At 32.9% G+C, this 16723-nt stretch overlaps 2 long non-coding RNA genes across 3 annotated transcripts; one reads left to right on the top strand and one right to left on the bottom strand.

Moving 5' to 3' along the window:
- Positions 1-350: 350 nt before the first annotated feature.
- Positions 351-3365, bottom strand: LOC132727183 (uncharacterized). The gene is made up of 4 exons (XR_009625304.1): positions 3207-3365; positions 2698-2926; positions 1564-1660; positions 351-1231 (listed from the first exon to the last, which is right to left on the bottom strand). It is a non-coding gene; the product is annotated as an uncharacterized LOC132727183 (long non-coding RNA).
- A 248-nt stretch (positions 3366-3613) lies between these two features.
- Positions 3614-7362, top strand: LOC132727185 (uncharacterized). Of its 2 annotated transcripts, none has more exons than XR_009625307.1 (3): positions 3614-4214; positions 5618-5701; positions 6043-7362. It is a non-coding gene; the product is annotated as an uncharacterized LOC132727185 (long non-coding RNA). The 2 variants fall into 2 exon arrangements; XR_009625306.1 differs by having other exon boundaries at positions 4487-5701.
- The last annotated feature ends 9361 nt before the right edge of the window (positions 7363-16723 follow it).

Below are 16723 nucleotides of genomic sequence, written 5' to 3'. Positions count from 1 at the left end.
CGAATATTGAGGCCCTTAATGGTTATTTTAGATAAATTTCACTTTTAATTCTTCTCAACGTTATCTCAGGAGACAATCGTAACAGATTTTAATGATAAAAAGTAATTTTTAATTTATTCCAACAGTATGTCGTTGTTGTCTTTTACAAAGAAATGCAAATTAAAAAACATATAAGGAAACGGGTTACGCCCATGGAAGGAAACTCTACATGAAATGTAAATAAAAATATATTTTATGGCTTTTGTAACATGCTACATGATGACCAAAAGGGAACTTTATAACAAAGAACAAAATTCCATTTGAATATCCAAAGTATACATTCAGAAACAACTTAAAGACCTTAACCTATGTATAAAATTTGTTTATTTCAGTCTCTTTCATATGCATACATATATACATAAAACATACTAAAATTGATAAAAAAGTACATATTACCATTCTACAATAAAATTATAAGAGACTACATCATGTATCATTTTCCCTATACAATTGATAGTTAGTTCCTACTGATAACAGTAAAGCAAGATTATAAGAACGTTTACATCATAAAAGTTAGATTATCCCAACTGACCTTCAATAAAAGAAAAATAAACGAAGAAATGACTTTTAATGCTATCAGATATTTTGATAATAAATCTCTTGAGTGTTGTAAAAAGTGGCACTATTCCACAAATTAATTAAAAATATATCACCTGTGGTCAGACCATGGATGACTGGTCAGTGGTGATATTCTACATGTTAGTAGATAAAACATCATGTTTAAAACAGATATGTTACATTTGTACCATACAATTTCCTATCATCACATTTTTACAATAAAATTTACTCTTATGTAAATGTTTTCATTAATCATTAAGAGCATTCACATAAAGCTTCTTACATGCATTCAGGGTAATAATTGTAGATCACTGACTGTCCCTTTGTGACCATACTTAGGTGTTACTGTTATTCATGTGCATGGAGAAACAAAGTTATTATGGAATGTATTAAATTATACACAATGTACCTTATTCATATAAAGACCTTACAGATATTGGTAAATTGATGAAATGTTTAATAGTCTATATAACTTTCTTCTTTAGTTAGCTATCTTTAGGACTGACTTCTATGTCCTTTGTTGGCCATATAACAAGGTCACTACACTTTGCCCCTGTAAGGGAGAGCTGTCCCTGGATATTGATTCCAATCATAGGATTGTTTATCTGTAAACCTTCCATCATTTAGCAGTAATCTGAAACATTACAGAGAATAATCTGACTTAAAATCAAATAATTAACATTGCAATTAGATAAATATTTTTTTACAAACTAGCTCATATGAAATGTCATGAACAGATAAATATGAAAATGTATAATTCAAATGAAATCCCTATAAACTAAATGTGAATAGTTTTTATTCAATAATTCTGTATGTCTTTGAAAAATGTGAATTTGTCAGTCACAGTCATTGAGAAGTTCTTACTGTTGATTTTCATATATTCATCTATAGCTGTCAGTTACCTGACAGTGAAAGGTCATTTTACTTTTATATTATTGTTTCTAAAATAAGTTTGTCACTACTGACCCTGGTGGTATACAGCCTCATCGTTGTTAATGTCCTCTTTTACAAACACATTGATCAGCAGATGCACCAAGTACTAACTATTCATGCTGCCTTATATCTGTAAGGAAAATCAGATAAAAAATCAGATACAATTTCATAGACTCTATTATAGCATGTACATGTATAAACGAAAATCAAGTGATACCTGAAAAGAAGCATACTAGGATAATATCTACATAAACTTTAACAAACCTATGAGTAAATCTTATAATGATTCCCACAAATCTAACATTACTACAATATATAATACAATAGTATTTGTTTAAATGTGGAAACAAGACACTTAACCTCTGAAGACACTTCACACCCCAAAATCAGTAAGACACTTCACCCATCATCCCTGATTATTTCTAGAATAAATATTTCAACAACAAATAAACCTTTTGTTTGTTAATTTTCTTTTTTTAGTATTTTTTTTTTATAAAAATGTTAACTCAAGGCAATTTTCAATATTTTTAACACTGACAAGTTAACTTGCAACATGGAACTTTGATATATTACACCATTTTTTGAAACATTACATGAAAGACAATTTAAAGTATCAATGTGACATAAAAAAAAGAAACATCTGCTAAATAATTGTTGATAAAAAAATATTATGTGTGATTTTCAACATAACTATCAATGTACTGTCAATCTGGGACATACATGTATTTCCCAGTATCAATGTTAGAACAAATGAGGGATGAAAGATATATCTCATATCTAAGATAGTTAGTCACCCACTTTAAATGACTAATACAAAATATGTTATTTTAAATAGTTAAACTTATTTTGAAGTTTTAATGTGATATTTATATTTTAGAAAAAAATATAATGTACTTAACTGATTATCATTAATATCATATAAATATATTAGGGGAAAAGTAATATCTCTATTTTGAGTTGGTCAATACTTATTACAATTAACAAGAAATGTGTTAAAACAATGAATATTTTAATCAACATAATTGATTGCATTTCACATGTTCAACCATAATTTGTGTAAAGCACATATATATAACAACACATAACCAAAAAGGGAGGTGTAGTGCTTTAATCAGAGGGGTGAAGTGAACTCTAAAACCTCTAAAACTGTCTATATTTCAAACTCACAAGTTACTTGTCCTTTGTTTACAATCCTCTTATCATGTGATACACCAAATTGGATCTAAAGATACTCATTTCGCATACATGTGCATGCTTTACCAAACAACAGTGGTGCAGTTTCATATGCATTCCCATTACAGCACTGTACTGTAGGTTAACATAATGTTGCCATGTTGATTTCACATTATTAACACTTGTCTTTCACCTAGATACTGTAGCAACTTCATTGAAAGGTCTACAAAAGAACATACTTAACTAATTATAATAATCAAATTGGTTTTATAGCGTGACAATAAACACAATTGTTATTGACAATTGTAAGATCTATGTTCTGTCCGAAATCTGCACTATCCGAAATTTCTGTACTAAAATATTAAGAAAAGAAAAGTAGGAAACGGTACTCAGTATAGAAAATTGTAAGAATCATTTGCTTATCTGGTTACAGATGTGACAGGAGTTATATTAAACACACATATATACATTGGTTGTACCAAAATTAGAGTAATATAACTAACCATAGCTTCGTCGTGGAAATTATCCGGAGATTAATCTGGAAGTGATAGTTGCGTCCCTGGGATGTTAAAATAGATTTACAGTAGCACTGAACATAAACTTGTACGCGAAAAACTTACGTTTGTTGAAGACTTCTATTGTTCAATATTTGTGTTTGAAAGTTCCTATCGGGAATTATGCGAAAATGGCCGCCATTTTTAAGATCTTAAGCCTACCTAATACACTTGTTACTATATATAGTAACAAAATCGCCTATGATTTCAACTGATTATGAGTGTCACGTGACCTATTATGAATTTGCGGCCCGGGGCCGAGAACTAGTTATTAGCCCGCTGAACATGTGCACCTGCACAAACTGAAACAATGACGTCACATTTTATGAGAGCTGAAGCGTATTCCGTTAATACACAGTTTTATTAGTATTGAAATTTAAAGAAATAATGCGACAAATGTATTCCGTAAAAAAATGAAAATAAAACTTGCTTCTAGATTCTACAGTATTGTAGTGTACTTTGAACTTACAAAAAGTCAGCAACTCTGTAGAAGTTACTGTAGATCTACTGTACTGTGTACAGTAGAATTGCAAGAATTTCAACGAAAGAAATTTAAAAGTTTTTTTTTAGAAAGATGCTACTATTAGATCTACCAAGGTGCCGTTTTATCAACGATCGTACGCCCGGTCGTAGCTAAGATTTGGTCGTACGACCGATCTTACGGCTACGTCGCGTTTTATCAACATGGTCGTAGCTAAGACGTCGTAGATTAACGTCGTAACTTTAAGGCTGCTTCAGACCAGTCGTAAGTAGGCTAAAGATCTTAAAAATGGCGGCCATTTTTGCATAATTCCCGATAGGAACTTTCAAACACAAATATTTGAACAATTGAAGTTTTCAACTAACGTAGGTTTTCCGCGTACATGTTTATGTACAGTGCTGATCCTATTTAACATCCCAGGGACGCAACTATCACTTTCAGTTTAATCTCTGGATAATTTCCACAAAGAAGCTATGGTTAGTTATATTACTTTCATTTTAGTACAACCGACGTATATATGTGTGTTTAATATAACTCCTGTCACAGCTGTAGCCAGATTAGCAAATAATTCTTACAACATTCTATACCGTTTCCTACTTTTCTTTTCGAAATATTTTAGTACAGAAATTTCGGATAGTGCAGATTTCGGGCAGAACATAGATCTAACAATTGTCAATAATAATTGTGTAATTGTCAAGCTATAAAACCAATTTCATTGTTATAATAAGCTAAGTATCATCTTTTGTAGACCTTTCAATGAAGTTGCTACAGTATCTAGGTGAAAGACATGTGCTAATAATGTAAAATCAACATGGCAACATATGATGTTAACATAAAGTACAGTGCTGTAATGGGAATGCAAATGAAACTGGAGCACTGTTGTTTGCTAAAGCCAAAATCTGATTAAAGCACTACACCTCACCTTTTGGTTATGTGTTGTTATGTGCTTTACACAAATTAAGGTGGAACATGTGAAATGCAATTAATTATGGTGATTAAAATATTCATTGTTTTAACACATTTCTTGTTATATAATATGTATGGACCAAATCAAAATATTGTAGAGATATTCCTTTTCCCCTAATATATTTATATGGTATTAATGATAATCAGTTAAGTACTTTATATTTTTTTCTAAAATATAATTATCAGTCATTAAAACTTCAAAATAAGTTTGGCTATTTAAAATAACTTATTTTGTATTAGTCATTTAAAGTGGGTGACCTACTATCTTAGATATGAGATATCTCTTTCACCCCTCATTTGTTCTAACATTGATACTGGAAAAAACATGTATGTCCCAGTTTGACAGTACATTGATAGTTATGTTGAAAATCACACATAATATTTTTTATCAACAATTATATAGCAGATTTTTCTTTAATTTCATGTCACATTGATACTTAAAAATTGTCTTTCATGTAATGTTTCAGAAAATGATGTAATATATCAAAGTTCCATGTTGTAAGTTGACTTGTCAGTGTTAAAAATTTTGAAAATTGCCTTGAGTTAAACATTTTCTAAAAAAAATACTAAAAAAAGAAAATTAACAAACAAAAGGTTTATTTGTTGATGAAATATTTATTCTAGAAATAATCAGGGATGATGGGTGAAGTGTCTTAATGATTTTGGGATGTGAAGTGTCTTCAGATGTTAAGTGTCTTGTTTCCACATTTAAACAAATACTATTGTAATATATTGTAGTAATGTTAGATTTGTGGAAATCATTATCATATTTACTCATAGGTTTGTTAAAGTTTATGTAGATATTATCCTAGTAGGCTTCTTTTCAGGTATCACTTGATTTTCTTTTATACATGTACATGCTATATAGAGTCTATGAAATTGTAGCTGAATTTTTATCTGATTTTCCTTACAGATATAAGGCAGCATGAATAGTTAGTACTTGGTGCATCTGCTGATCAATGTGTTTGTAAAAGAGATGAGGCTGTATATCACCAGGGTCAGTAGTGGGACAAACTTATTTTAGAAACAGTATTACAAAAGAAAATTACCTTACACTGTCAGAAAACTGACAGTTATAGAGGAATATCAAAAAAATTCAACAGTAAGAACCTATTTAAAAGCTCAATGGCTGTGACTGACAAATATTATTACAAAGACATACCGAATTATTGAATAAAAACTATTAACATTTAGTTATAAGGATTTCATTTGAATTATAAATTTTCATATTTATCTGTTCTTGACATTTCATATGAGATAGTTTGTAAAAAAATATTGTATCAAATTACAATGTTTATTATTTGATTTTAAGTCAGTTTATTCTCTGTAATGTTTCAGATTACTGCTGAATTATGGAAGGTTTACAGCTAAACAATCCTATGGTTGGAATCAATATCCAAGGACAGCTTTCCCTTAAAGGGGCCAAGTGTTGTGACCTTGTTATATGGCCAACAAAGGACATAAAAGTCAGTCCTAAAGATAGCTAAGAAGAAAGTTATATAGACTATTAAACATTTCATCAATTTATATTGAATAAAGTAGGTTATGTATAATTTCATACATTCCATAAAAACTTTGTTTCTACATGCACATGAATAAAAATAACACTTGAGTATGGTCACAAAGGGATAGTCAGTGATCTACAATTATTATCCTGGATGCATGTAGGATGCTTTATGTGAATGCTTGTTTTATTAATGATTAATGAAAACATATACATAGGTTAAAGTCTTTTAGTTGTTTCTGAGTGTATACCTTGGATGGTACATGTTTGTACTGACTGTATATTCACTTGTCTTAAGTGTATTAATGTATGTCAAAATGAAATATTTATATTTCATGAAGTGATAACTTTACTGAATCATTCTCTTGAATACATGTAACATTATGAAATGTTTGATTCATGTTCAAAACTTGAAAGGAATACACAGCAAAATGATGTACTTCTCTGTATAGTGACTACAAAAACAAAGATTTGTGTGTTACAATTCATCTGAAAGTAAAATGACATGAGATAAATCAAAGTAACATACACACATGTGTTTATATTGATATTTATTGATTTTTTGTTACATGAATGTATTAAAAATTGTTGGGATGAATATTAAAAACACAAAGAAAATAACACAAAAGGGACAATAATGAAAATAAACAATCTTAATGTAAATCTGTGAAACTTTCTACAGAATTCCCTGGAAGTGACATTTTATATTTAATGTGCTAAATTTATTATTTGTCTTAACTGCTCTTGTCTGAATAGTGTCTTAACTGCTCTTGTCTGAATAGTACCCTGTGTCTGTTAAAACATATTGTTTTTATATTGTTATCTAGTTTCAAGACTGTTTTCTAGCAGATATGTACATAAATTCTAAACAGGTATTATTAAAAATTAATATGAATTAGAATATTGTAACATGTCATTTCAATGTCATAATTTTCTTTGCAATATGTATTCATTGTCATACTGGAATAATAATAATAATAACTAGAAATGTGTCATCATGCCACGGATGCCCCCGCATGCAGCCAAAATTTCAGATGGTGCTTTAATTATTTTTTTCATTTTAAGTTCAAAGCCCTTAAAACTTTTCAATGTTAACACAAACCATTTTCATACAATGTTCAAGGCACTGAAATTATTCAGTCTAAACCTTTTAAAAATAGCATATTGCATATTTGTAGCCAAAATAATGGCTAAAAGTAAGAGTGCTGAAAGTGAAAGTTCAAAATGTTTCCAACATTCAGGAAAGATAAGTTTGTCTTAAATCATTGAACTACAACCAAATTCAAACTTAAACTGCTTATTCCTAAGATGTATCTATATTATTTTCAAAGTGAAAGGGACATAACTCTTCCAAAAAATCATCAAACCATGACCAAATTCCAACTTGACCTGCCCATTCCTTTGACATATCCATATGTCAAATTTAATATGAATATGTAACACTGTTGGGTAGATAATGAACAGAAACTGTAAATTTCATATTATTTTCAAAGTGAAAGGGGCATTACTCTGCCAAAAATCATTGAACCATGACCAAATTTGAACTTGACCTGCACATTCCTTTGACGCATCTATATGTCAAGTTTGAGTTGAATGTGTTGTACCTTTATGGAGATAATGAACGGAAGCTGAAAATTTCATATTATTTTCAAAGTAAAAGGGGCATAACTCTGCCAAAAATCATTGAACCACAACCAAATTCGAACTTGACCTGTATTTTCTCATGACATATCCATATGTCAAGTTTGAGTTGAATGTGTTGTACCTTTGAGGAGATAATGAACGGAAACTGAAAATTTCATATTATTTTCAAAGTAAAAGGGGCATAACTCTGCCAAAAATCATCGAACCATGACCAAATTCGAACTTGACCTGTATTTTCTCATGACATATCCATATGTCAAGTTTGAGTTGACTGTGTTGTACCGTTGGGGAGATAATGAACGGAAACTGAAATTTCATATTATTTTCAAAGTAAAAGGGGCATAAATCTGCCAAAAATCATCGAACCATGACCAAATTCGAACTTGACCTGTATTTTCTCATGACATATCCATATGTCAAATTTGAGTTGAATGTGTGCAACCGTTCTTAAGATAATGAACGGAAACTGATGATGACGGAATGACAGAAGGACGGAAGGATGGAAGGACGGAAGGACGGAATGACGGAACAGGGTAACACTATATGCCCCGGCCATTACATGGCGGGGGCATAAAAATTCCTTTGTCACATGATTATAATTTGGATAGTACATTTGTCAATCAAAAACTGTTCAAGCATATCTTAAATGTAGTTACTCAAGTCATATAACAGTATATCCCAAAAGATTATAATGAAAGTGGGAGGTGACAATTGAAGAGTCACAGCTCGTTAATTTCAATAGAAAAAAACCTTGGTCAATGTTTTGATAGTCCAGCACTCAATTCAATATACCTGCATAAAAGACATTGTGTTTGAACAAAAAACTACTAATATGTTTCAAAAATAGAACAAACATGGGTTAATTTATGTACTCTTATCTGTTCCTTTTTACATGTGTATAGTGTTTCCCTTCAATGTCAAAGAAATAAAGTTGTCTTGAATTATAAACACTGTTATATAAATTGCTGTTTTATATACAGCATAGTTGAGCTATTCCAGTGGTGTCAGAATATTTTTATCCACCCACCCCCCTATGGGACCACCTATGGTCAAGGCCCAGGCCACCATTACTAAAGATAGAAAAATGGCTTCTTGAAAAAACTAGATTTACAAATGAGATCTTTTAATCAAGTTTTGTATCTGGCATGCTTATATGAAGATTCAAGATATGACATCTTCAAATCAATGATTAATTGTAAAAAGGAGATATTTTCTAAAATTTTGGAAATCAAATTATCAGACTGTTTTTTTTTGTTTATTATAATTTATTTTTAAATGAATGACCTGTGCAAGCAAGGGAAAAGTTCTGCCATAAACTTTTCCATTACTTTGTGCCCATCTTTAAGCTATAAAAGAAGGAAATCGAGATAAGTAAATGACAGGGCAGAAGCAGCTACATAAAAATGTACAAGGTATATATAATGAAATCAACTTACCATAAACATTTGTTGGAACCATTTAAAAACTGAATCTCCATCCCAAGATAAAATTCGCGTTGATGTGAACTCACAGTTATATACAAAATAAGCTGCAAATCATATACCGAGAAAAAGTGTAAGAAATAGTGAATTTTTAAATAAGTCAAGGGGGATAATTGTAAAAAATATCGAAGTTGACTTGTATTTTGTGTTGAAATACCTGGACATGTAATTTTGATCTTATACATTCATTTTCCTAGAAAAGTTAGAGTGAGGAAATGGATTTTTTGTTCAAAGTTCAAGGGGTATTACTCTTGCAAAATTGATCAGACCATGACCAAATTCAAACTTGACATGCATATTCCTATGACATATTCATATAACAAATTTGAGTTGAATATGTATAACTGTTGAGGAGATAATCAACGGAAACTGAAGACTGAAAAGTTAAAGGGGCATAACTGTGGCAGAAATCATTGAACCGCGACCAAATTCAAACTTGAACTGCTTATTCCTAAGATGTATGTATATGTCAAATTTGTGTTGAATGTGTACAACCATTGGGGAGATAATAAATGGAAATTCAAATTTTTTTATTTATTTTTTTTTCAAGTTCAAGGGGGATAACTCTGTCAGCTATCACGAAAGCATGAGCAAATTGGAAATTGAGCAATGCATTGTTATGACATATCCATATCTTTAATTTGAGTTGATTATGTACAACTGTTGGGGAAAGAATGAATGGGAACTGAAAATTTCATATTATTTTGAAAGTGAAAGGGGCAAAACTTTGCCAAAAATCATTGAACCATGACCAAATTTGAACTTGACCTGCGCATTTCTTTGACACATCCATATGTGAAGTTTGAGTTGAATGTGTTGTACCCTTAGGGAGATAAAGAACGGAAACTGAAAATTTCATATTATTTTGAAAGTAAAAGGGGCAAAACTCTGCCAAAAATCATTGAACCATGACCAAATTCGAACTTGACCTGTATTTTCTCATGACATATCCATATGTGAAGTTTGAGTTGAATGTGTTGTACCGTTGGGGAGATAATGAACGGAAAGTGAAATTTCATATTATTTTCAAAGTAAAAGGGGCATAACTCTGCTAAAAATCATCAAACCATGACCAAATTCGAACTTGACCTGTATTTTCTCATGACATATCCATATGTCAAATTTGAGTTGAATGTGTGCAACCGTTCTTAAGATAATGAACGGAAACTGATGATGACGGAATGACAGAATGACGGAAGGACGGAAGGACGGAAGGACGGAATGACGGAACAGGGTAACACTATATGCCCCGGCCATTACATGGCGGGGGCATAATAAAAGACTTTGTAACATTCTAACACTTACTGTTCTGTAAATAATTTTACAAATAAGCCAGCCATATTGTTTTCAACTTTTCCTTAATCTTAGCTGAAACTGCTAAAAAAGACTCTTCTAATGTTTGCAGATGTTGTTTAGCATTTTACCTCAAAGCCCAGTACATATATTTTGTATTCAAGCTGTGCCACCTGTATTTTATTCAATGTCATGAACGCACATACAGGTTGCACCTTGATGGGTGTCATCAACAGCGCTTTGTTTGAAGTAAAAAAATCTTAAAACACTAGCTATGCTTTTGAAGCCTTTTGCTTTACTCACACAGTTAGGACAAGATACTTGACAGTTGACAGATCATAATGATGTATACTATCACGTTCTTTGACTTTTATTCAGAATATTCTTATAAATACAGGGATGTTAGGGATATATTAACATAGTCATTGGTGATATCTAATTGTATCCTTGGATGACCAGAATGACGCTACCGCTTTTATTAGAAATAATGTGCCTAACATGCAGGGGGGGATTTAGGCCTATAATTTTGACATCGTCTAGAACATGTTTTGTAGACGGATTTATGTCCTCCTTTTTGATGCATCTCTATATTTTGATCCGCAAATAAGTATCTATTTGTCTCACGGATTTATATAAACTCGTGAATGATTTACTGTTTTTTTTTATTTAATAAAGATCAATATACAGTGTATCCCATGTATTTTTTTAAATCTTCTACAAGAAAAGAAATCGCATTCTAACACAAAAAGACTTATCGTTTTTGTTTTTTTTTGTACTTTATTTAGTTAAGTAACCCCTCGGAAGAATTAATCACAACAAAATTACATAAAAATTGCACAGACTCGGTTTGATTGAGTCTGTACATGAGGGATAAGGAATACGTGCAACATCCCTCACGCCCTTAAACGTATTTAAATGTCCTTTTTGATCCTCCCCCATGCCGTTATTAAAGCTACTTCGACGAGGCATACACGGTATTCAGTTTATGCATAGGTTTTTTATAGTATATATATGGAATTTTTTTTAAATCGTTATTTCTTTGTTTTGGATAGAATTTCGGGGTCCTGTGATTTATCATCTTTATGCAGTCGTGTTTACATTGACAGGTGCGCGGGAAACCCGGAAACGTACTTTCGACTGTATGGTTACTGTTTATACGGTCGTACGACCGAAACTGGTCTTAGCTGCGACTGAGGGCGTACGACCGTGTTCATAAAACGGTCATGAGGAAATCGTAAGCTCGGTCGTAAGTATCGGTCGTAAGATAAGATCGCAGTTACGACCGTCTTTGTTGATAAAAAGGCACCTTGTATACACGTCTTAGTTGTGCCAGAAGGTGATAATCGGCCCTGGAATGAATAATGCCCTCGGGCTGAAGCCCTCGGGGCCATTATTCATTTTGCAGGCCGATTATCACCTTCCCTTATCTGCCGTGTATTAATCTCTTATTACGACTGGTCCGAAGCAGCCTTAAAGTTACGACGTTAATCTACAGATCTACGACGTCTTAGCTGCGACCATGTTGATAAAACGCGACGTAGCCGTAAGATCGATCGTACGACCAAATCTTAGCTACGACCGGGCGTACGACCGTTGATAAAACGGCACCCAGGGTTATTTTCGTGGCTAATGAAACAAGAAATGATGAAAGACACATATGCCCCCCCCCCTCCTGGCCCTTGACTTTCATTATTGGTAATTTTGTTATAGAAACTTGCCATAAATGGGTACATGGAAGTGTTCAATTATGGTAAAAAGAAACATTATGAAGACTTTGTGATTAAATGTTTTCAAGATAATGAGCGAAAACCATTCTGACATTTAAGGCTCCTGTGACCTTGACCTTTGAACTAGTGACCCCAAAAACAATATTGGTCATCTGCTGGTTATGACCAATCACTATGTGTAATATGAAGACTAGTGAAATTATCTTTCAAGATAATGAGCTGAAATCATACAACCATTCAAGGATTCTGTGACCTTGACCTTCGAACTGGTGATCACAAAATTAATAGGGGTCATCTATTAGTTATGAACAATCAATTTTGTGAAATATGAAGACTTTGTGATGAACAGAAACCAAAATAATAAGCGGAAATCATATAAACATTCAAGGCCCCTGTGACCTTGACCTTTGACCTAGTGACCACAAACTCCATAATGCTCATATACTAGGTATAACCAATCAATATGTGAAATATTAGAACTTTGTGATTAATTGTAACCAAGATAATGAGCGGAAAACATTCTGATTGTAATAAGATTGTAGATATTTTGAAATTTTATTTGATAAAAAAGTTCAGGTTTATGTCTGGTTATATCTGGTTATTGAAGCTCTAGAGTTAAGTTTCTTACTGTCTGAAGTAACGTGAGTGTTTTAAGTGAGCTGTGAAGGGGGCGTGGATTAAAGTGTTTAGAAAACACATTAATAGGCATTTGTGTCCGTTTACTACAAAATAACTGCGTTGCATATATTAGAAATACCCGATGAAATTTAGGTAACTTCTATACATGTCTGAAAAACCCAACTTCCATTTTTGCATCAAATGCTCATGCGAAAAAAAAGGAATTTCCTAGCGTAATTGTTGTTAAAGGGTTAGTGTAAATAATTGTTATTTTAGTTATAATATTGTGGTTTGTGTCGAAATTTGTTTTACATTTTTGGACACCAAATTGTCACCGGAGCTCCTTTAAAATAACGAAGATCTTCGTACTGAAAAAAAAGATAACGACTCTTCATAATATAATGTTGTTTGACATTACTTTGTTTTTCATTCATACATATTTGTCAATAGTTTAGTGTAACAATGTTTTAGTATAATTACATCATTGCCATATAGATGTACATTTATATTATCTTTTCGATATACTTTAGAAATAGCAACCATAATACCTTTAAGTTCGTATGTTTGATATATGATAGCTCTTACTTTATCTGCTTGTAATTTTGCCCTCTTGTTCATTTCTCAGGGAGTCATAATTTAAGTTGTTTACATGAATATGCATTTCTGCTGTTTCACCACTGCTACATGTACCAAATGCTGATAACGATAGGCTTAATCTCACCGAATTATGAACTGGGTCACCACATATAAGGTATTCATTACCACATTTTGATTTTATTTAACATAAGAGAACGGTCATGATGGCCCTTTCATCGCTGTGGGTGAAGTTATTTTCTTTCTTTTTTCATGTATGAAATGTAAGCATAAAAAACTGTTAAAGGGAAAATCTGTCGGCAGAACAAATTTGGTATCTACCGTTTTTACAAGGCTTACCTTTGATTTTACCTAGTGCCCTAAACTTGACCCTATATAATCCATAATCGAATTATACCAAGATATTATTTTATAAACATTTTGACAATGTTCATAAACATTCAATTCCAGTTGTGGTCTTCAAAATGTACATGTGGTGATTTTTCAAAATTTGACCTCACGAACTTATTTTGATCCAAACACAAATATCTCTGACATATTAAACATTTTATTAAGGAAATCATTGGACAAAGTTATGCCTAGAGTGTAATGGACGTTTTCTTTTGATTTGACCTGGATAACTTGCTTGAAACCCGTATAACCCAAGTTTGAATTTTCTTAAGACATCTTTGTTAAACTCATGTTAAAAAGTGTAAAGGAGATCCATCCAACAAAAAGGAAGGAATGTCCGCCAGTTCGTCGGTTGTGTTTTTCAATATTTGTATTCTATTATAACAGTTTATATACATGCATATTGCTATGACAATTGTTTTCTAAAATTAAGCATATGACGCCCATTAATTTGTTCTCTTTCGCTGCACAAAATGGCCGTCAGATCTATAAATAGAACAATAATGTCCGTCTTTTAAAGGTTAAACTGCTGGTCAGATTTCAATGAAACTCCTCAGGAGTGATCAGTACTATCCATAGATGTGTTTGTCGCTGGCATGTTCTGTTTTGCTGCACAAAATGGCCACCAGGGCTATAAATAGAAATATCATGTCAGGCCTTCACACGTTAAAATGCTTCTGTGATTCCAATGAAACTTCACAGATGTGATAAGTACTATCCCTAGTTGTGCATATCGCCGGCACATTCCGCTCCGATGCACAACATGACCGTCAGAGCTACAAATACAAAACTCTCGTCGGGCTCTTACAGGTTGAACTGCATGTGGGATTTCAATGAAAGATGTGAAATGGCCGACACGTTCTGCGTCGCTACACAAAATGACCACCAAATTTATCAATAGAAAAAAATTGTCTGGCTGTCACAGGTTTAACTGCTGGTGGGATTGGATTTCAATGAAACTTCACAAGATTGATCAGTACCATGCCTAGTTTGGCATATGGCCAGCACGTCCCTCTTCGCTGAACAAAATGGCCACCAGAGCTAAAGATAGAAAGTCTTGTCCGGCTTTCACAGAATGAACTGATGGTCAGATTACAATGAAACTTCACAGGAGAAATCAGAACTATCCCTAGTTGTGCATATGGCTGGCACGTTCTACTTTGCTGCACAAAATGGTCACAAGAGCTAAAAATAGAAAAAAGTGTCAGTCTTTTACAGGTCAAACTGCTGGCTGGCCAGACTTCAATTAAACTTTCAATCCCTGTGTCACATTGAAGGTTTCATGATAACCACCGTATGAACACTTTTGCGGAAGATTCAAAATTCAAAATTACATCATTTTCATGTTTAAATGTTGAATTCTGATGTGGCCGGTGCTATGAGGCGTTGACGGTAGTTTGCACTTGAGAACATGCTCAATAAAAACCGAGCCTGCAACATTTTCAATTTTGTCGTTTGGGACTTTATTTAGGGATTCTTTTTTTCTCTATTTGTTTCACAGGAGTGAGCAGTACCATCCCTATTTATGTATATTGCAGGCATGTTCTAGTTTGCTGTACAAAATGGCCATCAGAGTTATAAATAGAAAAATCTTGTCCGGCTTTCAATGTTGGAACTGTATGTGGGATTTCAATTTGACTACACATATGTGATCATAACCATCCTAGTTGTGCATATCGCCGACACGTTCTGATCCGCTGCACAAACTGGTAACCAGAGCTAAAAATAAATAAAATGTTGTCCGGGTTTCGCAGATTGAACTGCTGACCAGATTTTAATGAAACTTCAAAGGAGTGACCAGTACCATCCCAAGTTGTTATATGACCAGCACGATTCTCTTCGCTGTACAAAATAGCCGCCAGAGTTGAAGATAAAAAAATATGTCCGTCCTTCACAGGTCGAACTGCTTGCCAGTTTTCAATGAAACTTCTTTGATATTGATTAAGCATTTGATAAAGTTTAGAATCAAAGTTTGCTTGTGAAACCTTATGAATCTAGAATTCGTGGAAATGTACATCAATGGCTTTCTGATTACTTAACATATCGTAGACAACAGGTTGTTCTTCCTTGTAGCATGTCGGACTGTGTTACAATTGCATTTGGTGTTCACAAAGGATCACTGTTATCATAGCACTGAAGAACTGTCATCATATTACTATAGCACTGTCATCGTCGTACTATAACACTGTCATCATATTACTATAGCACTGTCATCATATTACTATACCATTGTCATTATCGTATTGAAGCAATGTCATAATCGTACTAAAGCACTGCCATCCTTGTACTACGTCACTGTCATCATCATACTATAACACTGTCATCATCGTTCTTCAGCACTGTCATCATCGTACTATAGCAATGTTATCATCGTTCTAACGTAATGTCATTTTCGTACTAAAGCACTGTCATCATCGCACTGAAGCACTGTCTTAATATTTATATAGCACTGTCATCGTCTACTATAGCACTGTCATCATATTACTATATCATTGTCATTATCAATTAGCAAAGTATTCATCGTACTAAAGCACGGCCATCCTTGTACTATGGCACTGTCATCATCATGTATCATAACTGGCTTCATCGAACTATAGCACTGTCGTTCTCGTATTGAACCACTGTCAACATCGTACTATAGCACTGTCATTAGTGTACAATATCACTGTCATCATCGTATTATAGCACTGTCATCGTCGCACTAAAGCACTGTCACCATCATACTATAGCACTGTCAACAGTATCATAACACCTCCTCTTTTGATTAA

Source organism: Ruditapes philippinarum, unplaced genomic scaffold, assembly GCF_026571515.1.
Source record: "Ruditapes philippinarum isolate M1 unplaced genomic scaffold, ASM2657151v2 ctg3221_1_1_1_1, whole genome shotgun sequence".
NCBI classification, from domain to species: domain Eukaryota; kingdom Metazoa; phylum Mollusca; class Bivalvia; order Venerida; family Veneridae; genus Ruditapes; species Ruditapes philippinarum.
This window is presented reverse-complemented; position numbering and strand designations above follow the sequence as displayed.